The sequence below is a fragment of the Schistocerca cancellata genome, chromosome 1 (genome assembly GCF_023864275.1).
Source record: "Schistocerca cancellata isolate TAMUIC-IGC-003103 chromosome 1, iqSchCanc2.1, whole genome shotgun sequence".
In the NCBI taxonomy this organism is placed as follows: domain Eukaryota; kingdom Metazoa; phylum Arthropoda; class Insecta; order Orthoptera; family Acrididae; genus Schistocerca; species Schistocerca cancellata.
In genome coordinates, this window is record NC_064626.1 from 741,274,899 (window position 1) to 741,302,258 (window position 27,360).

Sequence of the window (27,360 nt, forward strand, 5' to 3'; positions counted from 1 at the left end):
GCACTAAGGGACTTAACATCTATGGTCATCAGTCCCCTAGAACTTAGAACTACTTAAACCTAACTAACCTAAGGACATCACACTGATCAATGTACAGGTAATGTCTCCTCTTGACGGCTGTGGTTCTGGAACGAATCTCAGTATCTATAACGAACTCACGCAAATTGCATAGTGTCCCAGAAATACTTAACATGCGCTTTGTAGGATTTTTCGTGATGTCTCTGCTTGTATGCAAGGAAATTGTTGCACTAACAGAATCTGTTTACGAAAATAGCGCAGAATAATGAGGCAGCCCGTCCATCACATGTTACCCTTCCTGCTTTCAACATACACAAACGTTCTCACTGCTAAAAGCCTGTGCACACTCGTAAAAACACCATTAATCATAAAAGCATTCTTGTTGTTTGGAAAGAGAGCACTCTCTAAGCTCAAACGGGGAATAAGCTCAAACTAATACGCAAACAGAATTCGAAGCACTGTCTTACATAAGAGGAAAAACGGCCGGAATTTTCGGTATCCTACAGCTATAGGTTTGGAGATATCCTAATATCACAGTGGCGGATGAGTGACGGCATCCCCAACAGAGATGGATGGTCTGCTTCAACTTGTCTTTGAACACTTGATTTCTCAGAACATTCCCTACATATCTTGTCTCCATCTTGTTCGAATCAGTTTGTAGATGGTCCTACGTCCCTGCACAATGTATGTCTTGTGAATGAATAGAGCATTATGATTGTATTTTGTACAGATCACCATACTGCATCGACAATTAAACCCTGCAACGTGCCCTACATATCATAAAATATGGAAAGACTGTTACTGAATTACACTGCTCTCCCACTGAGGACAGGAGCTTGAATATTAGAGTGCGAAACAGATTTCCAACCCGGCAATATATCACCACGTTCCATGTCGATATAGTAAACATACAGTTCCTATCCTGCGCCATACAATATCATCCCTTTTGCATCGTCCATACATACACCGCAAAGACAGACAGCATGTGGCAAGCATATACAGAGACATACAGAAAACCGAGAAAATGCTCTCCGAATATTGGGGTGACTGGACACAGTTGAGTACAGTGCTACATTATACCTCCCGATCAGTGCATCTGGGCTAGGTGTTGGCAAATGTGCTACACTTACAAGCGATTTTAGAATGCTGAACGAGAGGTTATGTCATGATCGCTTGGGTAGATCTGACATAAAATCGACAGAATTGCGAAAAATGACGAGTGAATAGGTATAAATTGACCAAATATACACTAATATGCAGGGAAATTGAGGAAGCACTTGCGTATCTTCTGGTTTGCGACGAAAACTTTTTACATGGGAACAAGTATGTGGCAACAAGAAGAATCCGAGAAAACATTGACATCGAAACGAATGGAATCAGGGAGGCAGTCAATTTTTTTCTGTTGAGGCAACATTATACTGTTTGTCTATTGAGGTACCATGATACACATGTGTTGACTACTGTATTTGATGCTTTTCAGGAGGACAGAGAACCATTCACATCTAAACTTAGTTGCATCTGCATTAAAGGATAACAGAGAGTGGACTGGGTGATCGATTGAGATGGAGCTGCAATAAGGTATGATTTAATGGTTGACTGATGCATTCTAGAGAAGGAGAAGTTGCTGCAGATCAATTTTTCCAGTGTTTTGTCTCGATGCAACAGTCACGTGACATATCCTGTGTTCTAGTTGTATAAAGCCACATGTTCTGTATGTGGTTTAAAGCACTGTCTACTTGCAATCGTTAATGGTAAATCTGTCGGTCATCAGAGGACTTCCATCTCATGTGTGATGAAACTTGACACATTCCTCTAAATGAACTTTGATTTATGCGATGTACTCCATCCCCCCTGTCTCATCTCTGGTGTAAAATCAAGACTTCAGCATCATAACTAAGTTAGCGATAGGTGCTTGTGAGGTGCTGTAATCCATGTGTACACGTTTGCCCAACAGAGGTGCTGTTTACAGAGTTAGTGACGGATTGACTTGTAATTTTCACATGTCAGATGCTGCTGCTATGCATTTATCTGTTTCCTTCTAGGGCGGTATCCCCCGCAACTAACAATCATTTTATATAGGCCTGATGCATGCAGCATATAATTTCTGAACCGTGATCGGATATGAACAGTGGACACTATACGTCTCCGGAAAGCTATATTGTGCTCGTATCACACAGAGCAAGTGTTTTATGGAAGTAGTTTTTTTCGTTTTACAGTTCGATAACATAGTTTATCGTAGAGAAATATATTTCTCACAATGAAATGTTAAAAACGCTACATTCCGTATGACTGATAGGTCAGAAACACGTGGGATCTAACATTATAGCCAATTTTATGTGCAGAACGTTGTAGCCTTAGGAGTTCGTGTGTTTATGTTCTCTCTTGCCAATATCTTCCAGGTACCGATCCTAGGCTCTAGAACAATACTTTAGAATTGATAGCTTGGTCGATTTACATAAAAATGCGTCGAATCCCATCCATCTGGAGCTACATCATGCATAAAAATCCTTCGTTTCTTGTTCTTCTTAACTGTCTGCACTTACATCACAGCACTTTGAAATCTGTTACTACACATCGATAAGGTGTGCTAAGCTCCTCCACATGGGCGCATCTCGAGATGGGTGACGACTCGGAATGGACGTACTGCACAGTCATCTCTCCATGTTCGCAATGATACTCGCAGAGTGGAGAAGGAGTGGTTTAGCTATGATACTGAGATTGAGGGGAAACATGCTGTCGCATCATTGGCCTGTATTGAAGTTACTGTAAAATTGCTAAAACTGTTCATGCTATCAACTGTGATGCTTATTATTTTCCATCCCATCCGTGCACTGGCATGCTGTTGGTTACCATCGAATGATTGACTGATGTAGCTTGTTTGAGTTGAGGAAAGAGTTTTGCTGGATGGACAGCACCTTCTGGCGTGGATAGCACCTAAACACTGATCAGATAGATGAGTGCAACATGAGGAATCAGTCGAAAGGGAATGCAAAGCCATCAGCTATTCCGTCAGTGTGAGAGATGAGTCTAAATGTAGAGCTCGTGAATCACCTTCAGGCTGCCATTTGGAAACCTACACCAACGCCATAAAACTCCTCCGGTTTCCTTATGATGAAACAATCTTTTATTTAATATCAGCCAAAGTGTGGCGTGTTATGCTATACGCCGTAAGAACATGATTTACACCTTGCAACACCTAGTTTCCTGCGAAATGGAGTGGATCAGAACTTCTTAATGTCATTTTAGACCCAGGCACAGGCCTCAAAGTCATGGCAGAAAAAACGAAATGTTCGGCATTGTACAAAAGCGTGTTAGTAAACAGTGTTTCAAACAACTAAACAGAACTAGAGGGAGCGTCTCATGCGATTTAGTATAGTATTTGGGATATGATCATTTGCCTAGAGTATAGGTGATCAAACTTCAAAGTGGCCTCTGCGGTGCCTGTATATTTAATAGGGTCGTGCCACACAGGCGGCAGTAGCAGCAGCAGTTTGAAGTGTAAATTCGGTGAGGGACTGGATATGCCGTTAGAAATGCTTGGAGGGCCGCACACTGCACTTTTCTGGGGAAGCACTGCGAAATCTCCCTCTCTGCGCTGGAGCCTGTAATGGTCGCCTAGTCGTAGATATTGCTATAATCGAACTATTTCACTCCTAGTTACGGAGCTTGTTAGCACTTGATGTTAGGTTGGCGCCATTAAAATGCATTATGCTAATCGTTGCTGCTTGCTGGATCGCTGTTGTCTCTCGATGCTGATGCTGGCTCTGAATCTGGTTGTCTAGTGTTAAAAAGATGAGGTTCCGTGTTTTTGATGTGCTTTTGATATAAATAACGTGCGAAACCAACAAATATTTAAACTTTAAATATTTATTACTCTGGTGGCCATCTTAATAACACTGTCCACCAAAGACAATGACACAACACAAAGTAGTACTTCTTTTACATGTTCTTTGCATTGTTTATCCACCTTGAACAATAACACACATAGTACACACTTTACCAAAGTGACATTCCGACTGCGCTCTCAACCCTTCTTGCTTCTTGTATTTATAACCTTGTCAAAGAACTACTAAAAAAAGATATAGTTTATAATTCACATGTACATCTGTTATCATAATCTGTGCAGAAAAGTTATTAATTTACATCGAGTGACATAATTTAACATGACAGACAGATTTTTTGACTTGACAGAATAATTCTTTGTTACAAAAGGCAGTTTTTTAGAAGTTTGTCAACTGACTTCTCTAATTTGCATAAATAAGTAAATAACATGAATTATTAAGAATTATATTGGTTTTCGTCTAAAATAGGAGTGTTTACGTGAATACTGAGTGGAAACGCTCCTAGTGAACAAATACACTCCTGGAAATTGAAATAAGAACACCGTGAATTCATTGTCCCAGGAAGGGGAAACTTTATTGACACATTCCTGGGGTCAGATACATCACATGATCACACTGACAGAACCACAGGCACATAGACACAGGCAACAGAGCATGCACAATGTCGGCACTAGTACAGTGTATATCCACCTTTCGCAGCAATGCAGGCTGCTATTCTCCCATGGAGACGATCGTAGAGATGCTGGATGTAGTCCTGTGGAACGGCTTGCCATGCCATTTCCACCTGGCGCCTCAGTTGGACCAGCGTTCGTGCTGGACGTGCAGACCGCGTGAGACGACGCTTCATCCAGTCCCAAACATGCTCAATGGGGGACAGATCCGGAGATCTTGCTGGCCAGGGTAGTTGACTTACACCTTCTAGAGCACGTTGGGTGGCACGGGATACATGCGGACGTGCATTGTCCTGTTGGAACAGCAAGTTCCCTTGCCGGTCTAGGAATGGTAGAACGATGGGTTCGATGACGGTTTGGATGTACCGTGCACTATTCAGTGTCCCCTCGACGATCACCAGTGGTGTACGGCCAGTGTAGGAGATCGCTCCCCACACCATGATGCCGGGTGTTGGCCCTGTGTGCCTCGGTCGTATGCAGTCCTGATTGTGGCGCTCACCTGCACGGCGCCAAACACGCATACGACCATCATTGGCACCAAGGCAGAAGCGACTCTCATCGCTGAAGACGACACGTCTCCATTCGTCCCTCCATTCACGCCTGTCGCGACACCACTGGAGGCGGGCTGCACGATGTTGGGGCGTGAGCGGAAGACGGCCTAACGGTGTGCGGGACCGTAGCCCAGCTTAATGGAGACGGTTGCGAATGGTCCTCGCCGATACCCCAGGAGCAACAGTGTCCCTAATTTGCTGGGAAGTGGCGGTGCGGTCCCCTACGGCACTGCGCAGGATCCTACGGTCTTGGCGTGCATCCGTGCGTCGCTGCGGACCGGTCCCAGGTCGACGGGCACGTGCACCTTCCGCCGACCACTGGCGACAACATCGATGTACTGTGGAGACCTCACGCCCCACGTGTTGAGCAATTCGGCGGTACGTCCACCCGGCCTCCCGCATGCCCACTATACGCCCTCGCTCAAAGTCCGTCAACTGCACATACGGTTCACGTCCACGCTGTCGCGGCATGCTACCAGTGTTAAAGACTGCGATGGAGCTCCGTATGCCACGGCAAACTGGCTGACACTGACGGCGGCGGTGCACAAATGCTGCGCAGCTAGCGCCATTCGACGGCCAACACCGCGGTTCCTGGTGTGTCCGCTGAACCGTGCGTGTGATCATTGCTTGTACAGCCCTCTCGCAGTGTCCGGAGCAAGTATGGTGGGTCTGACACAGCGGTGTCAATGTGTTCTTTTTTCCATTTCCAGGAGTGTAGGTTTCACTGGGTGATTTTTATTTAAGGAGATCCAAAATACGTCAGTTGGTCACTATTTTTCTTACTTCATATTAATTATTTAAGATGAATTTAGTGTTTTTACATGATGACATTTGCTGTATCAGTCATCAAGTGATATTAACTTTTGTGTGGGTCAGTTATTCAGTATAATTTAATGGGTTGACTGTTTATGGAGACATGTTATGCAATCATTGTTAACATACACAATAACTTTTCTATAATCATAAATACTCGTTAAACTGGTTGAATTTGGAGGGTATCGCATACTTTGGTAAAGTAAAGCCTTTAATAGGTTCCGTTACAAGCCGCACCGCAGCTATGCGTCATCGCACAAGCAATGGTGCCTAGGGTGAGTTCTATATCGGATGAAGTTAGTGGAACTTCTATAATTCTTAACTTTTCTCTGTTTGGGGCTAGAGAATAACGAGGATAGCATGTTGGGGTGATAGATTTGAATGGACGAAGATCTGTAGTACTTGTATGTTGTTTGGGGATGCACCACAATGCGCGCACTTCTATCAAATGGCCGAAACATGCTCCTATCGCACTAACTCAGGTCGCTCTGTTTCTACACGGGTTGCAGAAGGTGGTGGGTATGGTTTTCTCCAACTTCTGCTCAGTTCCGACTTAAAATGGAACGATCACATGCGGGAAGCTGTAGAAATCGGCGCAGCTGCAAGATGCGTAGGGCCTAGATAAAACAAGGTTGTAATTTTACTGTAACAGACAGGTTCGAGGAAGGTGACTCGTTGCGAGATATGAGACTGCCAGAAATATGATTCACTTGTGAGTGTGATCCGATGTATGTATGTGCTTGAATGGAGAGACCTGATTCGAAATCATGTACATCATTTCTAGCGGATAGCATAACACTAGAGATCTGAGAAGCTAGTGTACATTTTCTTATGATCACAGTCAGCACATCATCTACTACTACTGTTTGTGTTCCTTCTCAATCAGTCATCGCCTATAACTCAGTGAATATATCGCAGAACCTCTATGGTATCGATACAGAATGCGCTACAAGTACTATAGAACTCTCTAGCTTGGCCGGTGTGAGGGAGTCGCAAATACCGCTTACATACCACGTTCCTTAGCCGAATCACTTTCAAAATGCGTTAATTTTATCACGAGGTTGCACTGTGGGCTATGTGTTGGTCTGATAATACACATTCCTGCGATCACAGTCATGGTATTTGTCTGAAAAAAAAACCCACTTCTTTAGGAGGTAATGTCGTAACTCGATTTGTAAAGCGGGTATAGCTTTTAACATGGATACTTGCGTGCAGCTGTAGAACCAAGACTGCTTGTGATGGTAACATACAGTTGTTGTTGCGATCGGTTTTTTTTAACATGTGGCCAATTATGTATCTCTTTCTATGAAACAGTGCTAGCACTCGCAACAAAAACCTAAGACACATGCTCACCCATCATTGAGTTTAGGTCAGTATTATTTTGCATTATGTGGATTGATTTATTGGTCAAGTATTATTATACTTAGTAGTAGTGGGGGTGCGTGATATGCTCGCATTTGAGCATCAGGCTTATAATGTATGTGTTTGTGTTATGATATGTGCAAAGAAGATGACCACGTCCAGTCTTAAGGAAGGTACAGATATTTCCATTTGCAGAGCCACAGCCTCCAGCAGGGTGTAGTTACAATACTTCCCTCATTGTCGAATGCCGTTCAGTTCAGACTGCGATCGTAACATTTAATTGTAAGTATAATGATAAAAAGATATATGTGACAGGTTTTCTAGAATGATTCCGTATATGCAAGGCCTGTGATGGGAATGATTCAAGTTTCCTGTTAATGGTAGCGGCCGTTCAAATGCAGAGGCCTGTTGGAGTGTAGGAATGTATCTGAATTAACTTTGTCATCCATTAGACGACCGAATAGCGAACTAATACTTAGTATGTGTTGTACAGCTTTTGTGATCGAGTGGAAATTTGTGAAGATTGTGTATGGAGATGCATTTGCGCTGGACCGTTATTCCTTCCCATGTAAATTGTTTGGCTGACTGCTTCTGCACTTTTCGCGCCTTTATTTAGTTGAGAGAAGATCAGTTGTAGTGTGTGCATCTAGCATGTGGACGACACGATTGCCTGGTCTCTAGACGTCAGAAAGACCTTATATGACTTGTAAATTATAGGAATGTTTTGGAATCTGTTACATCACCGACATCGGTATTCGAGAGTGGAAATAACAGTTTCCTCTATTTGTTTCTAGTTACTCAGTGGTTTACAGCACGCCCCCACCTAGCTAAAGTTTCGGATTTTGTAGAGAAATAATTTCCAGTCTATATCTTCGGAATTATGTTGCGTGAGCGATCGGTAGGATACTGCTGTGTGCTTGATATCGAGAAGTACCGCGAAAATGGTATATTATTATGGCGAACCATGCAAAAATACGTGTGTTCTTGTAATCCCCGATTCTGGAGATGTTTGTAGAAAAGCGAGCAAGCAAGCAGGTCCAGACCAGAAACAGTAACGCGTTTGTGCCGACGGGAAACGAGTCCGAATTTGTAGAACAGTTCTGAGATAGACTTCAGTCAGGGGTCGATGCCCGCCGACCTTGCATGGAAGTATCCAGTGCTGCAAGGAGTATATATGGTGCTGTCTGTCTTCCCAGTATATCTATGGATGATGTAAAGGGGATGATTTGGTATGGTGCAGAAGAGGAACTGTATGTTTACTTCATCGACACAGTACATGGTGGTATATTGTCGGGTTGGAAATCTGTTTCGCACTCTAATATTCAAGCTCCTGACCTCAGTGGGAGAGCAGTGTAATTCATTGACAGTCTTTCCATATTTTACGATATGTAAGGCACATTGCAGGGTTTAATTGTCGATGCAGTATGGTGATCTGTACAAAATACAATCATAATGCTCTATTCATTCACAAGACATACACTGTGCCGGGATGTAGGACTGTCTACAAACTGATTCGAACAAGATGGAGACCTGATATGTAGGGAAAGTTCTGAGAAAGCAAGTGTTCAAAGACAAGTTGAAGCAGATCATCCATCTGTCAGGTATGCCGTCACTCATCCACCACTGTGGCATTAGGACATCTCCAGACCTGTAGCTGTAGGATACCGAAAATTCTGGTCGTTTTTTCCTATTATGTAAGACAGTGCTTCTAATTCTGTTTGCATATTTGTTCTGATTTCCCCGTCTGTGTGCTCTCTTTCCAAGCAACAAGAATGTTTTTATGGTTAATGGTGTTTTTGCGAGTGTGCACAGGCTTTTAGCGGTGAGAACGCTTGTGTATGTTGAAAGCAGGAAGGGTAACACGTGATGGACGGGCTGCCTCGTTATTCTGCGCTATTTTCATAAACACGTTCTGTTAGGGCAAGAATTTCCTTGCATACAAGCCGAGACATCACGAAAAATCCTACAAAAGCGCATATTAGTGTTGCTGGGACACTATGCAATTTGCGAGTGTTCACTATAGATACTGAGATTCGTTCCAGAACCACAGCTAGGAGACATTACCTGTACATCGATCAGTGTCAGACTGTAACAGCAACCATAATATTTAATTGTAATTACACTGCCAAATATGTTCCTGGTTTTTAATATTCTTGTGAGTCTTGAATGTATTTGATGATCTGTAGATAACTTCTGCGGTGTTTAACTGTCAGTGCGATTTAGCGATCTGTGCTAAATAATTTTACCGCTGGAAGTCTCATCTGCAGAAAACAATGGCGAAAGTATCGCTAGGAACAATGCACACTGTGCTATTCTGGAAAGCATTGGAACATCTCTCTCGTTGCTGGAACATACCACAGCTATGCATCAATGCGTATGGGACCAGCGTGAGCGAGCCTTGGCGTTCTATGACGTCAGTATAACACTCGAAGAACTCTACCTGTATACACGAAAGTAGGCCCAGCTTTCACCTGCAGTGGTGTGATAGCGGTGTCGCGCTCTGGCTTCCGACCTCTGATGGCTCGTCGGGGTGGCTGTGGCGGGGGCGGCATTGGTGTTGGGCGCCGAGTCGCAGGATGTGCTTTTTAGTAGCACTCTTTTGTTTAATCTATATTCCATCGATTTAACCAACCAATAGGATACTGCAAATTAAGAAAAAGTACCCTATACATGTGAAGAATACCGATTTAATTAATTTGCAGAAATTTTTTTAATCAGTGTGGTGTTAGTGGTACAGTAGTTAATTGGAGGGAGTGCGTGAGTGGGTGACATGGAGGAGATCAGCAGGCTATGTGCAGAATACTACGTTAATCTGCATAATTTTTTATGTAAAATGCAGTACAATAGTTTAAGGAGGTGGGTGACAAAGAAGAATGCGCCCGAAATGGCGTTGAAAAGCATGTGAAATTCGAAAATTGTACCTGAAAATGGTGAGAGAACATAACTGAGTACTTAATTTGGTATCAAAGGCAGTTCAATAGTTTAAGGAAATGGGGGTGACATGGAAAACCAGTTAACGGAACAATAGGTTAAGTGCTTGCAAAGACCCAAACATTATGTTGAGACACACAGAGTACAGTACCAAACCTTAGGTTATGCAGCACGTTTGCCTCATGTAATTGCTTCTTGCAGGACCTACATGTTTCCAAACAGTAGAGAATGATGAGCAAGAGTAATCCAAACCGCCAAAAACTGAATTTTTTTATAAAAAAACAATATACCCTTGAATTTCCTGTTTTGAGATCCTTCCTCTCCACCAATTTTCATATAGCCCATACAATGCCTTGAATCCCCTAAATTGTTTAAATAAACAATATTCTGCACAATGTCTAAATTGTTTAAACAATTTTCCACACAGAGCAATCGAATTCCTTCAAAATGACCGATCAACAGAGTCTTTTCACACCTATTCCTAGGAAGAGGTGGAAGCCAGATGACTTAGGTTAGAGGATATGCCCTCTTTTCACACCAAAATTCAATCTTCCAGCCAGGTGGGCGTGGCACTTGCGTCATCAACTGACGTCACAGCCGCCATCTTGGATGAGGTCGTGTGCTATGTATGTTAGTGCACGTTAGTACACGTTAGTGCACGTCAGTGCACGTTAGTACACGTTAGCCCGCCAACATGGGTTGATAAGGGAACATGGCGATCGGTTGAGGATCGTGGTGGAGACTTTAACTATTTCATTCCAAGTCCAGGTGGGCGTGGCACTCGCGAAAATCTGACAAAATTTGAATTTCCCGCCTGGGAGGCGTGGCAGGGGGGGATGTGGCACTTTTCCACCATAGATGTTAACTAATTGATCAGTTTAATTAAGTAGTCAATCAAATTGATCTATCTTCCCTCCAAAATTCAAACTTCCCCCCAGTTCCTAGGAAGAGGTGGCAGTCGGATGACTTAGGTTAGTGGCTGTAGAAGGTTGCATTGTCCTGATGGAATTTGAACTTTCCGCTAGGGGGGCATGGCAGGGGGATGTGGCACTTTCCCACAAGAGAGGTTAATTAATTGATCAATTTAATTAAGTTGTCAATCAATTGATAAGAGTGAGGGGGTATCCCAACAACTCAGACCTGAAAGTGTACCTCTAGCAGAGTGGGTGGAGGGGGTTAAGGAGGGAAAGGGGGCAGAGGGAACAATAGGTTAAGTACCTGTCAATCAAAGGAGAACAATAGGTTTGCCCCTGAGTGCACACCTGCCCCTGATGTGGACAACCCGCACTAACAAAATGCGCCAGAACAAAGGTAGCCCCATTACTCCCATGACTGTTAACTGAATGTAAATAAGTTACAAAAAACTGAAACCAGCCACTTTTTTTGAATAATTATGTTTTATTCCATGAACTGGTTTTCGAACCTTTTCAGGTTCATCTTCAGATCGTTTATGGAAGTTACATCATTATTTCTAACATAATGCTGGGTGCTGGCTTGGGACAGTATGGCTGGCTTTTTTCGGTAGTTTTCCATCTGTCTGTCTCCATTTGAATGGCCAGTTGGTATATCACTTCACACATTTACACAATCTATATTAATATACATCCTGACTGCTTGTATAGCACATGCTGGATGCTGGCAAAGTTTCACTGTCAGCTAACGTGGCAGCCGACTATCTATCATAAGTCAGTGCATTTTTCGCGAGCATGGATTATGAGGAGCTGTCAGTGGGAAGGAATGAGACCCACAAATTCAGAAGTTTTGCACAATGCGAATACAAGCTTCAAGTTTGAACGTCGTTTGCATCCTGGCTCGAAGAAGCAGACTTGGTGCGACATTTCACAGAGGGGGCTCCCATTGGTTCGAAATTGACACTATTCTTCATTGGTTCTTTCTACTATGTGGAAACATGTCTTTGACTGCTTGCACCAGTTGTCTCACACAAGGGTATGACTGCCGACTGAACGTTTTGTGTGGCCAGTTGTAAAAATAAAAAGACAGTAGATAGTGGACACAAGCATGTGAAACATGTCAGCGAAGGAAAACAGGATGTCACGATATCTGTACCCTGGGCCAATTGGACACCCCTACAGGTAAACTATAACAAAGTCATTTAGATTTGGTAGGGCCCCTTCCGTAGGCAAATGATCGCAAATACATTCCCTCAGTGATTGATCGTAGGACACACTGGGTGCAGGCAGCGTCATTGGCAGAAATTACCGTACAATCAACAGCTAAAGCATTCATAGAGTTAAGGATTTGTAGATTTGTTTGTCCATTTGTGATTACCACTGACCAAGGCCGACCATTTGAGTTGGCCCTGTTTAGGGAACTGTGCAGGCTTTGTGGTGTCAGGTGGTTTCGAACCACTGCCTACCGGTCCCAAAGCAACGGTAAATCGGTAGCATCACTCATAAGGCAGTGTGTTAATGTATCATAGGGGACAATGGTGTGACGCACTTCCTGGGGTGATGCTGAGCGAACTCACTTCCTTCAGAGAGGACACACAAGCATCACCAGCTGAAGTCTTATGTGGTGAACCTTTACATCTTGTGGCAGAATTTGTCGAACCTATGGAACCACCACATGCATCAGAGATACCGGAGCTAGTCAGCAGAACTTGAAAATAGATCTTACGGATCCACACAGTGCCACCACAACTACACAGTGTACCAAAAGTTCTCGTGCATAAGAAATTGTGATTATATTACGCTAAAGAGACAGCACTATACGACTGGTACTGCAGCACCCATACTTGGGACCACAAAAAGTTCTCGAAAGGGGAGGCAACATATTTATCATTTTGCTGCAACACAGGCTGCAACGGTCTCTGTCCATCGTTTGAAAAATACTTGGATTCTCAATGACGATCCACTCACACACACGCCAGACGCTCCAGCGAACACGTTGGAGGAGCCTCAATCCTTTTTACCACTCCAAACAACGAATATCGGCTCCAGCTGCATCTTCACCCACGCATCCGTGCAATGAACAATGTTCCAATGTTCCTGTTTTGGTCATCTCCGTCGTCCTCCGGGGCACTTTACAGTCTGGATTGCCCCCCACAACCGCACTCCGTAATAGAAAAGGGGGGGGGGCGAGCGGTTCTTTTGGGATTACAGACCGTGAAGCATTCAAAAACATTAGAATTGTACAACCTCTGACAAAGTATCCTCTCTGACGCCCACCTGAGTTGGGTTAACATAGACATTCTTCGCTTCCAGCAGTCTGGCCCTGACTACTGACAAGGGAACCTCCCCATCGCACCCCCCTCAGATTTAGTTATAAGTTGGCGCGGTGGATAGGCCTTGAAAAACTAAACACAGATCAATCGAGAAAACAGGAAGAAGTTTTGTGGAACTATGGAAAAATAAGCAAAATATACAAACTGAGTAGTCCATGTGCTAGATAGGTAACATCAAAGATAGCGTGAACTCAGGAGCGCCGTGGTCTCGTGGTTAGCGTGAGCAGCTGCGGAATGAGAGGTCCTTCGTTCAAGTCTTCCCTCGAGCGAAAAGTTTACTCCTTTATTTTTGCAAAGTTATGATCTGTCCGTTCGTTCATTGACGTCTCTGTTCACTGTAATAAGTTTAGTGTCTGTGTTTTGCGACCGCACCGCAAAACCGTGCGATTAGTTTGGGAAAGGACGTGCCTCTCCAATGGGAAGCGAAAACATTTGGTCGCAAGGTCATAGGTCAACCGATTCCTCCACAGGAAAAAACGTCTGATATATTCTATACGACACTGGTGACTGCATGTGCGTCGCATGACAGGAATATGTTGTCGACCCACCTAACTTGTACACTTGGCGAATGGGTAAAAAGATTCTTCTACCTTGGCCGATTTAGGTTTTCTTGTGGATGTGATAATCACTCCCAAAAAAGTGATGAAAACATAAGCGTTTGCTACATAAACTGAAAGCAAAAAGTTAAACTTTTCACCGAGGGTAGGCTTGAACCAAGGACTTCTCGTACCGCAGCTGCTCACCCTAACCATGGGACCACGACACTCCTGACCTTGCTCTCTCCTTATTGTTGCCTATCTTGCGCATGGACTACTCAGTTTGTATATTTTGATTATTTTTTCATAGTTCCACACAACTTCTTCCTGTTTTCTCGATTGACCTGTGTTCAGTTTTTCAAGGTGTATCCACTGTGCCAACTTATTGCTAAATCTGAGGGGGGTGCGATGGGGAGGTTCCCTTGTGAGTAGTAAATACGAGCTTTTAGCTTGTGTAGCGTTATTAGCAACAAAGTGTCTTTTGTCAGCCACCATTTCACGTTCGCATACTTCTATTAACTTCCGTACAAGTTTGATGTTTTGAAGCTGAATTTGTGTCTAGCAGTATGGTATAAAAATGTAGCCTCTTTAGCAAGATGTTCTAGATCACAATTACCTTAAAAAATCTCTTACATTTAGCGAAACAGCAGCACTAATAGCTCTCCAAGCTTAACTGTTTTCACATAGTCTTTAGTATCACCCTTTCCCTTAAGCACAACAGAAAATTCTCCAGAACACATTGTGCAATAAACACGTTTACTGTTACTGGTATTGAACAATTTCAAAAATATGCATTCCTGTCGTTCCTGTTACAGGTTAAAATTAAACACACACTTTCTTTTACCCATTCTAAACGATGAAACAAAAAACGAATAGAGATAAAACGATCTTAAAATTTATGACACAAATACACTCCCGTAGACTTGATATTGCATTTCAAAGAAAGCAATGGATGGGTAGACCCTCTTCTGAAACTTCCAAGACAAGCAGAATCCTATAAAGAAAAGGTGAGATCCGTATTAATTGCACTCACTCGTCAAGTGTTTTTTAGAAAACTGCATTATGGCAAAAATATTAGAAACACGTAAAATTATGAAGTAGAAAATTGTATATTACTTGGAATTCACTGCAAATCTTCACGGCACAAACGAAAAAGCAGAAAGTTAGCGCTACTTTATAAAGGAGCATAATATGTTATCACACGCATTCCATGTTTACACAAATCCTAGAACCAATAAGATTCAAGGTTTGTAACCACAGAGAGATTTGAAGAAGTTTCAGTGTACACAAGACCAAAAAATAAACACTGCGAAAGGTACCAGCTATAAGAATATTCGTCATACTGATCAACAAATGAACTAAAACATGTCATTCATGACGTATCCTGACTTTTTTTTGGAATGAGCATTCCATTTGCAACACACACACACACACACACACACACACACACACACACACAAACATACAGTGTGTCCCAAAATAATGTACACCCTCTTTGAAATAGAATATCTCTTTAGGTAAAGGTTTTTAGGCAATAATTTAGAAGGCGGTGAAAAACATAACAATGATTTTTTGTTTCAGCATTGTCAGCAAATATGGCGTTATCGTTTGAACAAAGGAAATGTGAGCTAAAGTGTTACTGGAAGACTGAGAATATGAGTGCACTATGCCGACGTTAGAAAGTTGAATTTGGAATACCACCACCGACAAGAGTAACAATTACAAGAACCAGAGATAAGCTTGAAATGGACGCAATGGTACACGATATGAAGAAGGGACATAGCGGACGAAAGAGTAGTTCAACAGACAATGAGAGCGTTGATGTAGTAATCCAGGCATATACACGATCCCCAAAGAAACCTGTGAGGCAATGCTCTCGTGAGACTGGGATCTGCAGAAGCAGTGTTCATAGAATTTTGCGGTAACAGAACTTTAAGCCTTACAATCCAAGACTGCTCCAGGCTCTTAGCGAGGATGGTCCTGATAGGCGAAGCGAATTTTGTGAGTGGTTCATTAAACGATGTGAAGAACAGCAACGTTTCCAAGATAGATTTCTTTGGTCAGATGAAGCAACGTTTAAACTTGATGGAACAATTAACCGCCATAATTGCGTGTACTGGGCCAGGGAGAATCTATACGCAACCAAGCAAAGGCATGCTAATGTACCAAGGAGTAACAGTCTCGTGTAGTCTGTCTTCTACAGGGTTAATCAGGCCGTGCTTCTTTCACAACAGTGTCACGGGCGACTCGTACTTGGAAATGTTTGTAAATGATAACTCCTGGTCTTAGTGTTGAGTTTGGAAATGAAGATTATTACTTTCAACAGGATGGGGCGCCACCTCACTTTCACCTGGATGTGAGGGCATTTCTCAATAGTTCATTCCCTACCAGATGGATAGGACGAAGAGGGAGTGTGGGGTATCCCGCTCGATATCCAGATTTAACTCCTCTAGACTTCTTTCTGTGGGGTACTCTCAAGAATACAGTTTACGCTGTGAGACCACACACACTGGATGATCTTGTAGAGCAAATTGAACAAGCCTATGATGATATTCCGTTGGCAACAATAAAGTTGGCATGTCGCTCGGTCGTAAGTCGTTATCGACAGTGTGTTGCGATGGACTGAATCCATTTTGAACATTTCCCACTTTAAGTCGGACCATGAGGCACGTAACACCACTGAAATTGTATTTCTAATCCCTTTCATTAAGGAGATGATCTGTTTCAAAGAGTGTACATTATCTTGGGACACCGTATATATATATATATATATATATATATATATATATATATATATATATATATATATATATATATGGTACAGTATCTATATGTATATATCTACACTAGCTGGAGCTATATTTGTCTGCTGTTGCATTTGTACACAGGCATTAATTTGAAGAAAACACTTTTATCCATAGTGTTTCTACATTTATTGTAATGCCAAGTATTTTCACTTGTATAGGTATAATGTTGTTTTTTCTGTATGCAAAAGTGCACATCAGACTTGCCGAATATCTTTTATGCTTAGTGCATTTCAATACTATAACAGTTATTTTGTGAAGAGAATGAAAGATGGTCATGAGCTGATAAAAGTGATTGAATAGTAAAATTCCAGAGAAGAATGTCCTGTCAATAAATGGAAACAGTTATGCAGATACACTGCACTGTGTGCCATGTACCATGTAAACACAACATGATCACATGGATATACTTAATGTACGAGCCTATTCACAGAGTAAACTTAAGTGGTACACTCACAAAATGCTACTAAGCAACATGAGTGGTAGTCACTTGTAGTTATAGGTTTGATGCCTCTGCTCCTTTTGGGTGAAGATTTGTTTGTTATGTAACTGAATCCTTCCTAAAACTAGGTACTTTGGTATTTTGCTGTCACATACTTCATTTAGTTATGTATTATAGGTTCATTTCCCTCACCTGCCCTTTTTGTGTGCACAAGTCATGACGTATGAGCTTCATGATATATATATATATATATATATATATATATATATATATATATATATATATATATATATAAAAGTTTTGCATCACCCCAGTTCCCAGAACTCCTGAAGATAGATGTTGACTGTGGATATTGTGTCACAGACACAGTCCTTTTGACTGTTCAGAGATGTCACTAAACCTGCCCAAAAATATAAACAACCATGCATGAGCAGCGCCTATTAGACGGAGGTCGTAAGTTCCCTAGAACTTAGAACTAGTTAAACCTAACTAACCTAAGGACATCACACACATTCATGCCCGAGGCAGGATTCGAACCTGCGACCGTAGCGGTCGCGCGGTTCCAGACTGTAGCGCCTAGAACCGCTCGTCCAACCAGGCCGGCTAGAAAACCACACAGTAATACTTGCCTTACTGTGTTAAACTTTTATCATAAGATTACTTCTCTTATTGAGTAGTTTATGACAGCATTGTGAATTTATAACTTCGGTCGTTAGTTACATGGAATATTTTAAATCAAATTTTTGTAGCGCCTGGCAGCCATCAGACTGGCAGCCAGCCTCCAGTTGGGTACGGGTTCTGTACTCAGGTTCTGGAATAGTCGTTTAGCTATACAGATGTATTTATCTTGAGTATGTTGAGTTGCTGTGTTACTTTAATACGAATAAACAATTATAAGAATTTACTGATGTCTAGAATGAGATGCCTACAACACTGCTTAAGAACATTTTGTCATTTATAAAAAGTATTTAGTTAATTAGTTGAAGGCAATGCCCATTTTGTGCCATAACACCAACTATTCACACACACAAGCAATCGACTGAGAACGTTTGTTGTCAGATGAACGAATGCAGAATGAACGTTGATCCGCCTAGAGCAGTTGCTACAGCCGTTGGGCAATGATGGGGGAATTTGCATGAGGTCGGGTGGGCGGAGTCTCCTTGGAGCACCGCAGTCACCCCTGCTGATGGTGAAAGCACCACTTTCTCGAAGCCGTTGTGTAATTGTGGCGAAAAGGGTATTCGAACCAGGTCACAGAGGTAGAACAACCTTCAAATGACACAGCCAAACCGAAGTGAACATTACCAGTGATACAGGATTATTATCGAGACGCTGGCTTTGAGGTAAGACAGTGCAACCTTCGAAAGAATGGAAGACCCAAACCGAAAAGGAAACTAATTCCAGATTTGTAAAGCGGCATGCTCTAAGAACAATCAAAGAAGGTGTCTACAAAGGAACCTGCTTATGACATAGTTGTGCATCCCATCTTTAAATACACTCCTGGAAATGGAAAAAAGAACACATTGACACCGGTGTGTCAGACCCACCATACTTGCTCCGGACACTGCGAGAGGGCTGTACAAGCAATGATCACACGCACGGCACAGCGGACACACCAGGAACCGCGGTGTTGGCCGTCGAATGGCGCTAGCTGCGCAGCATTTGTGCACCGCCGCCGTCAGTGTCAGCCAGTTTGCCGTGGCATACGGAGCTCCATCGCAGTCTTTAACACTGGTAGCATGCCGCGACAGCGTGGACGTGAACCGTATGTGCAGTTGACGGACTTTGAGCGAGGGCGTATAGTGGGCATGCGGGAGGCCGGGTGGACGTACCGCCGAATTGCTCAACACGTGGGGCGTGAGGTCTCCACAGTACATCGATGTTGTCGCCAGTGGTCGGCGGAAGGTGCACTTGCCCGTCGACCTGGGACCGGACCGCAGCGACGCACGGATGCACGCCAAGACCGTAGGATCCTACGCAGTGCCGTAGGGGACCGCACCGCCACTTCCCAGCAAATTAGGGACACTGTTGCTCCTGGGGTATCGGCGAGGACCATTCGCAACCGTCTCCATGAAGCTGGGCTACGGTCCCGCACACCGTTAGGCCGTCTTCCGCTCACGCCCCAACATCGTGCAGCCCGCCTCCAGTGGTGTCGCGACAGGGGTGAATGGAGGGACGAATGGAGACGTGTCGTCTTCAGCGATGAGAGTCGCTTCTGCCTTGGTGCCAATGATGGTCGTATGCGTGTTTGGCGCCGTGCAGGTGAGCGCCACAATCAGGACTGCATACGACCGCGGCACACAGGGCCAACACCTGGCATCATGGTGTGGGGAGCGATCTCCTACACTGGCCGTACACCACTGATGATCGTCGAGGGGACACTGAATAGTGCACGGTACATCCAAACCGTCATCGAACCCATCGTTCTACCATTCCTAGACCGGCAAGGGAACTTGCTGTTCCAACAGGACAATGCACGTCCGCATGTATCCCGTGCCACCCAACGTGCTCTAGAAGGTGTAAGTCAACTACCCTGGCCAGCAAGGTCTCCGGATCTGTCCCCCATTGAGCATGTTTGGGACTGGATGAAGCGTCGTCTCACGCGGTCTGCACGTCCAGCACGAACGCTGGTCCAACTGAGGCGCCAGGTGGAAATGGCATGGCAAGCCGTTCCACAGGACTACATCCAGCATCTCTACGATCGTCTCCATGGGAGAATAGCAGCCTGCATTGCTGCGAAAGGTGGATATACACTGTACTAGTGCCGACATTGTGCATGCTCTGTTGCCTGTGTCTATGTGCCTGTGGTTCTGTCAGTGTGATCATGTGATGTATCTGACCCCAGGAATGTATCAATAAAGTTTCCCCTTCATGGGACAATGAATTCACGGTGTTCTTATTTCAATTTCCAGGAGTGTATTTATCGAGCATATGTGACCCATGTCAAATAGGTCTATCAGGAGACACTAACCTAACATAACCTTAGAACTGGCTCAACCATTTTAACGTGGATTCTGTATCAAAGTGCAACTTCGAAATTTTTATGTTAACAAATTGTTGCCAGAGATGGAAGAAGCGAGAAGAAAAAGACACTCCAAAGCAGGACTGAACCCTTAAATTGGCATATTTTACAGACTGTTAAGATGAACGTTTTTCTTCGAAAAATTGCCTCCAACATTCAGGTGCATTTTATACTCGAAATTAATATCAAATGACCTGTGTTTGATTTAATATTTCCACCTGTCTTAAAAATGGCCGTATATTCGATGCTGCGAGAAACATATCTCTATTTGTCAATATAGGATTTAACTGGCAGTAGCAGTGCACTGGTGCAATGAACAACACTGTCTCTCTGCCACCCCACCATCACAAATCCAGAACACTGTCTGGCCTATGACACGTCATTGCAGTCTACGGTGCCAGTGAATTTTAACTGAAAGTGATATGTGTTATCGGTCGGTAACAGTACAATATTTTTGTTATTAGCTAGTTTCGTAACAGAAAAAATAAAAGGTGTTCATATGACATAAGGTGAAAGTAATAGGATATGGAAACAGAGCAGCTGGGTGGCATATCCATCTTCCACCAACAGAAAAAACCATTAGCGATTGGCGGGCTAGTAAAGAAGAACTGAAAAAAATGAGGAAGATTATATGTGCAAATAGAGGCCTGATTGCAATGGCATTGGAATTAATACAAAATTGATTCAAATATATGCTTTTAAGCTAGCACGACAGTGGAACTTAACAGACTTCAAGGATGGAACTGACTTGTGCTATAGGTTTATAAAGCATCATTGACTTAGCACGCGAACCAAAACCAAAATATCTCAGAAAGTGTGTATGGCATCAAGATTTTACGGACCTTACATGAGCTAGATCCACAATGACAGTACGATACAGAATGAGATCCTCAGAAAACTATATTATCAACAAAAAGCAATTGCAATAATATCATGTATCGAAAACTAACAAAACAATATCTACCAATATAAGGACAGGGCACGCATTAATAAATTAAAGTGAAACGCATTTTGGAGACGAACCAAGCAGGTGGTTAATGGTATTGTAAAACCCCACTTAACAAAAGAACGCCGAGCTTCAGCGCAGAAAGTGATAAGGCCAGAACAATACATTATCCCTTTTAACGTAAATATGGTCGGACCGAGGCTAAGTGGCTGTACAGCTTTAACAGGGCTAGCAGCGACCTGGCAAGAAAAATAAAAATTTACCTCTAATAAGATGGCGGTTGGCTGAAGCCATACTGGGCGATGCAAACACGAGCCGGCCGCGGTGGTCTAGCGGTTCTGGCGCTGCAGTCCGGAACCGCGGGACTGCTACGGTCGCAGGTTCGAATCCTGCCTCGGGCATGGGTGTGTGTGATGTCCTTAGGTTAGTTAGGTTTAAGTAGTTCTAAGTTCTAGGGGACTTATGACCTAAGATGTTGAGTCCCATAGTGCTCAGAGCCATTTTTTTGCAAACACGACATGGTGGGGAGGTCTCCATTATATAAAAGCATTTTGAGAACTAAAAATTTCGAGAGCTCTCTCGTCTCATTGTGGACCGCACAAGTATGTCGAAAATAGCGAGGGCATTGAAAGCTTTGCATCTGTGAAGTGTGGACGATATGCTTCACGTATCATGGCGACAGATAGCAAAGAGGTAGTTATTTATTCCTGCGAAATTTCTGTGGGCAATGAAATTGTGCATCTCACTAGATCCCTTAGCGAGTTTGCAGTAACCATTGTTTCGACTGGGGAAACATCTGACGTTCTACGGAATGCAGGAAAGTTGAGCGTGAGTGAATTCAGTCCAGCCCAGAGTAGGGAATTAGTGTTTCAGATCCAGCATGGAGACAATGCCATTTCAGATCCTGATTGGTAAAGTACCATCATGCATTAGGTCACAGTCGAGATTTTGCTCACTCCAACCTGCGTACGCTTTGACCACTTAGTATCAAAAACTAGGATACTAACGTACCCTCACATTGAGTACATGAGAGTTTTTCATTGGTTTAAAAGGTAAATTTATTCTTCACCAACTTAGTGCATTGACCAGCTACGACATCATAGAAGTAAATTTAATAGAGAAGATTTTTGATCATTCTTGCTTGTGGTAAAATTTTCATTTGTAGAGATAACGATTTAATAATTGCCACTTCAATATGTCCAAGAGTTAAATATTTAGTTGTTGTTGTTGAAAGTAATTGAACCTGATTGTTATGTATCACTTGACCCCTGAAAGCACAGTTGATAAGTTATATGTAGAATGAAAAAGGGAACAGCTGTTTTGTCACTTTTATTAATTCATGCATTCTAGTTACGTGATGGCAGCATTTCTAATTAATTTGTTACAATCTGCACCTAATATTAGCTACCTTACATGTCCAGATTAATATCTGTATGGAATATGTGTTTAACACCATGGGCTTGAGAAGACAGTTCAAACGCATTACCCATTGCACACATAGCTTACACGTGTCACAAGAGTATGAAGAGAAAATATTGTCTTCCCATTTGCTTTATTAGTCGGCCTTGAAAGAAAAGCAATGTGGAACTAAGCCAAATAGCGAATATGGACGAAACTCCTCTGGTATTTGATGTTCCGAGTAACAGAATTGTTGTCATGAAAGCTGCTAAAACTGTAGCTATAAAAAAGTGGACATGAAAAATGCACTATACTGTTTTCCTTTCGCTTAAAACAGAGATCATTTTCAAGGGCAAAACAAAACAAAAACCTTCTGAAATACCGCCAGGTTTTGTTGTTGTTCATGCACATGACAAGGGTTGGATGGACGAGGCTGGTATGAAATTATGGATTAACAGAGTTTGGGAGGAAAGGTGCTTTAGTGGAGAAGAGATCTATTCTTGTGCCAGATCAGTTTATCAGTCACTTGAAAGATTCTGTGAAAGAGAAAATGAGACAGGGAAATACAGAGCTTGCTGTTATTCCGAGAAAACTTACTGTACATTTGCAACCTATTGATGTCTCGATAAATAAACCATTTAAAGTGTTTATCAGAGAGGAATGAAACAAATGAATGATGGATGAAACCCAAAATGAATTCACGACGAAGGATGCTTTAAAACGCCCTACAAACAAAGTGTGGCAGTGGATCAAACAGTCGTGGGCTAGTGAGAGAAGACATCATTTAAATCTTTCAAGAAGTTCGGCATTAAGTAACACTCGATGGCACTGAAGACTATCTTACATGTGAAGAGGGCAACGATGACGACGAAGAGGAAGGAGAAGAATAAGAAGAAGAAGAAGAAGAAGAAAGTTCAGGTGACGATTTTCAGAAATTTTAAAGGTCATTTCGGTTATATAAATCAAGATTCTTTTTAGTCTGGCTTTGCAGTCTACTAATAAAAATGATAAAATGTTATTTTAAAAATGCTTAAAAATTAAGGTGCATCTTTTAGTCCACTATTTACTGAGCCACTGGTCCCGGCAGGTAGTAGCAGTTAAACATAGGCACGAAGTCGTAGTGCCACTTGAAGATACACCGAAGAGTCAAAGAAACTGGTATAGGCATGCGTATTCAAATACAGAGATATGTAAACAGGCAGAAAACGGCGCTGCGGTCGGCAACGCCTATATAAGACAATAAAGGTCTGGAGCAGTTGTTAGATCGGTTACTGCTACTACAATGGCAGGTTATCAAGATTTAAGTGAGTCTGACCACGTTGTTATAGTCGGCGAACGAGCGAAGAGACACAGCATCTCCGAGGAAGCAAAGAAGTGCGGATTTTCCCGTACGATCATTTCACCTGTGTACGTGAATATCAGGAGTCAGACGGCTGAAGAGATACGTTCAACGTGACAAAAGTGCAACCGTTCCGCAAAATGCTGCTGATTTCAGGGCTGCGTCATCAACAAGTGTCAGCGTGCGAACCACTCAACGAAACATCATCGATTTGGGCTTTCGGAGCCGAAGGCCCAGTCGTTTACCCTTGGTGACTGCACGACACAAAGCTTTACGCCTCGCCTGGACCCGTCAGTATCGACATTGGACTGTTGATGACTGGAAACATGATGCCTCGTCGGACGAGTCTCGTTTCAAATTGTATCGAGCGGATGGACGTGTATGGGTATGGAGATAGCCTCATGAATCCATGGGCCCCGCATGTCTACAGGGGACTGTTCAAGCTCTGTAATGGTGTTGGGTGTGTGCAGTTGGACTCTACGGACGACTCTGACAGGTGACACATACGTAATTACCTGCATCCATTCACGTCCACCGTACATTCCGACGGACTTGGGCAATTCCAGCAGGACAATGCGACACCTCACACGTCCAGAATTCCTACAGAGCGGCTCCAGGAACACTCTTCTGAGTTTAAACATTTCCACTGGTCACCAAACTCCTCAGACACGATCATTATTGAGAACATCTGGGATGTCTTGCAACGTGCTGTTCATAAGAGATCTCCACCTCCTAGTACTCTTACAGATTTACGGTCAGCTCTGCAGGAATCATGGTGTCAATTCCTTCAGCACTACTTCAGACATTAGTCGAGTCCATGCCACGTCGTGCTGCGCCACTTTTGCGTGCTCGCGGGGGCCCTACTCGATATTAGGCAGGTGTACCAATTTCTTTTGCTCTTCAGTGTATAACGAGCAGCTTCTTTATTTCATCTGTTGTCCCGGAATGGATATCATTGTGGACGACCACGGTAGCCTGACTGCAGAAACATCTGTCGTTCTATTTGGTATTCCAGGATATATAGTTTCTCCCGAATGGCAGGTAGCATGATGACCGCCTCAGTTTGCACATCTTGTGAACAACGTTACGTCAGCTGCTTGTATGATTAAACCGAAGGCAGCTTGAAAAATTGCTAATCACAGTAATAAATACTCCCGCCATACAGCGCAACACATGAACTAGCACAGTCTGACAGCATTTGTGAGGAAAACTGTATGGCGGACGTACTCAGTAGTACGATGGCGCTAATACAGTCTTTTAGTAACTTTTTCGTCACGCGTCTAATTCGTGAGATGCTGACGGGCGACGCAATCACGTGCAACGTTTCTTCTTCGTTTAAGCCGACGCCACAGTTACGAACTGCACCTTGACGCTTTGTTAGATGGCGAGGTATTAAGCATATCGATAATGATCAAGAAAAACTAGTGACTCGACTAATATATCAGATACTCTCAAAGAGATGGAAAGAACAAAAAGGGTGAAGGACAAACACAGGACGACGATAGCACTAACAACAATCGGTGTTGCTGTTGTAAATTATCCTAGCTGCAAAGGGAAAGAAACAGTATTCTAAGCACCAGTAGAAAGCACTGAAGCTCAGACAGGTATAGGTACTGAAAGCTGGCTAAAGCCGGAAATAAGTTCACTGAACTTTTTACAAAGAACCCAACAGTGCTCAGAAAGGACGGATTAAATACAGTTGGTGGTGGTGCGTTTGTTGCTGATAGAAATAGTTTACTTTGTAGTGAAATTGGAGTAGATAGTTCTTGTGAGTTAGTATAGCCAGAAGTTTGACTTGACGATCGGAATAAAACTGGTTCCATTTAGCGCTCATCTGACTTATATGATGCAGTTCAAAGGTTTAAAGAAAACTTGAGTACTCCAGTAACCCCATTCATACGGTCAGGACCAACTCGAGGTATTTTTCCACCACGTTTTCAATTGCCGATCCCCTTCCCCCGCCCGACCTGCCTTTTTGCATTTTCAAACATAGTCAACCTGTTTCAAAATGTTGTCTCGGTGTCGTATAGCTTTCATATATCACATTTCTTCATACTTTTTTTTTTAACATGAAAACGTCTGTAAGACCAGAGCAAGGCATGAGGTATAAGTCAGTGAAACAGAACTTAAACGTATTCAGTGTAATATATTTTGAGTGAGAACTTCAAAACTAATTATGCAACCAAAATTAAATTATGCCACTCGCAGAGTATGTAACTAAAATCTGTTCACTTTTTCTCATTCCGTGAGCGGAGGGGAGAGTGCGGTACGAGATCTGTAGCAACCTGCACAGCTGAGTACTACAGTCTATTCCGAAAGTCCTGCCATCTCCCCCCTCCCCCACAACTCCTTTTTTGCTCATAATGCGTATTTATTTATTTATCCCCCCCCCCCCCCATGAACCATAGACCTTGCCGTTGGTGGGGAGGCTTGCGTGCCTCAGCGATACAGATAGCCGTACCGTAGGTGCAACCACAACGGAGGAGTATCTGTTGAGAGGCCAGACAAACGAATGGTTCCTGAAGAGGGGCAGCAGCCTTTTCAGTAGTTGCAGGGGCAACAGTCTGGATGATTGACTGATCTGGCCTTGTGACACTAACCAAAACGGCCTTGCTGTGATGGTACTGCGAACGGCTGAAAGCAAGTGGAAACTACGGCCGTAATTTTTCCCGAGGGCATGCAGCTTTACAGTATGGATAAAAGATTATGGCTTCCTCTTGGGTCAAATATTCCTGAGGTAAAATAGTCCCCCATTCGGATCTTCGGGCGGGGCTACTCAGGAGGACGTTGTTATCAGGAGAAAGAAAACTGGCGTTCTACGGATCGGAGCGTGGAATGTCAGATCCCCTAATCGGGCAGGTAGGTTAGAAAATTTAAAAAGGGAAATGGATAGGTTAAAGTTGGATATAGTGGGAATTAGTGAAGTTTGGTGACAGGAGGAACAAGACTTTTTGTCAGGTGAATACAGGGTTATAAATACAAAATCAAATAGGGGTAATACAGGAGCAGGTTTAATAATGAATAAAACAATAGGAATGCGGGTAAGCTACTACAAACAGCACAGCGAACGCATTGTTGTGGCCAAGATAGACACGAAGCCCACGCCTACGACAGTAGTACAAGTCTATATGCCAACTAGCTCTGCAGATGACGACGAAATTGAAGAAATGTATGATGAGATAAAAGAAATTATTCAGGTAGTGAAGGGAGACGAAAATTTAACAGTCATGGGTGACTGGAATTCGACAGTAGGACAAGGAAGAGAAGGAAACGTAGTAGGTGAATGTGGATTGGGGGGAAGAAATGAAAGAGGAAGCCGCCTGGTGGAATTTTGCGCAGAGCACAACTAATCATAGCTAACACTTCGTTCAAGAATCATAAAAGAAGGTTTATACATGGAAGAAGCCTGGAGATACAGATAGGTTTCAGATAGATTATATA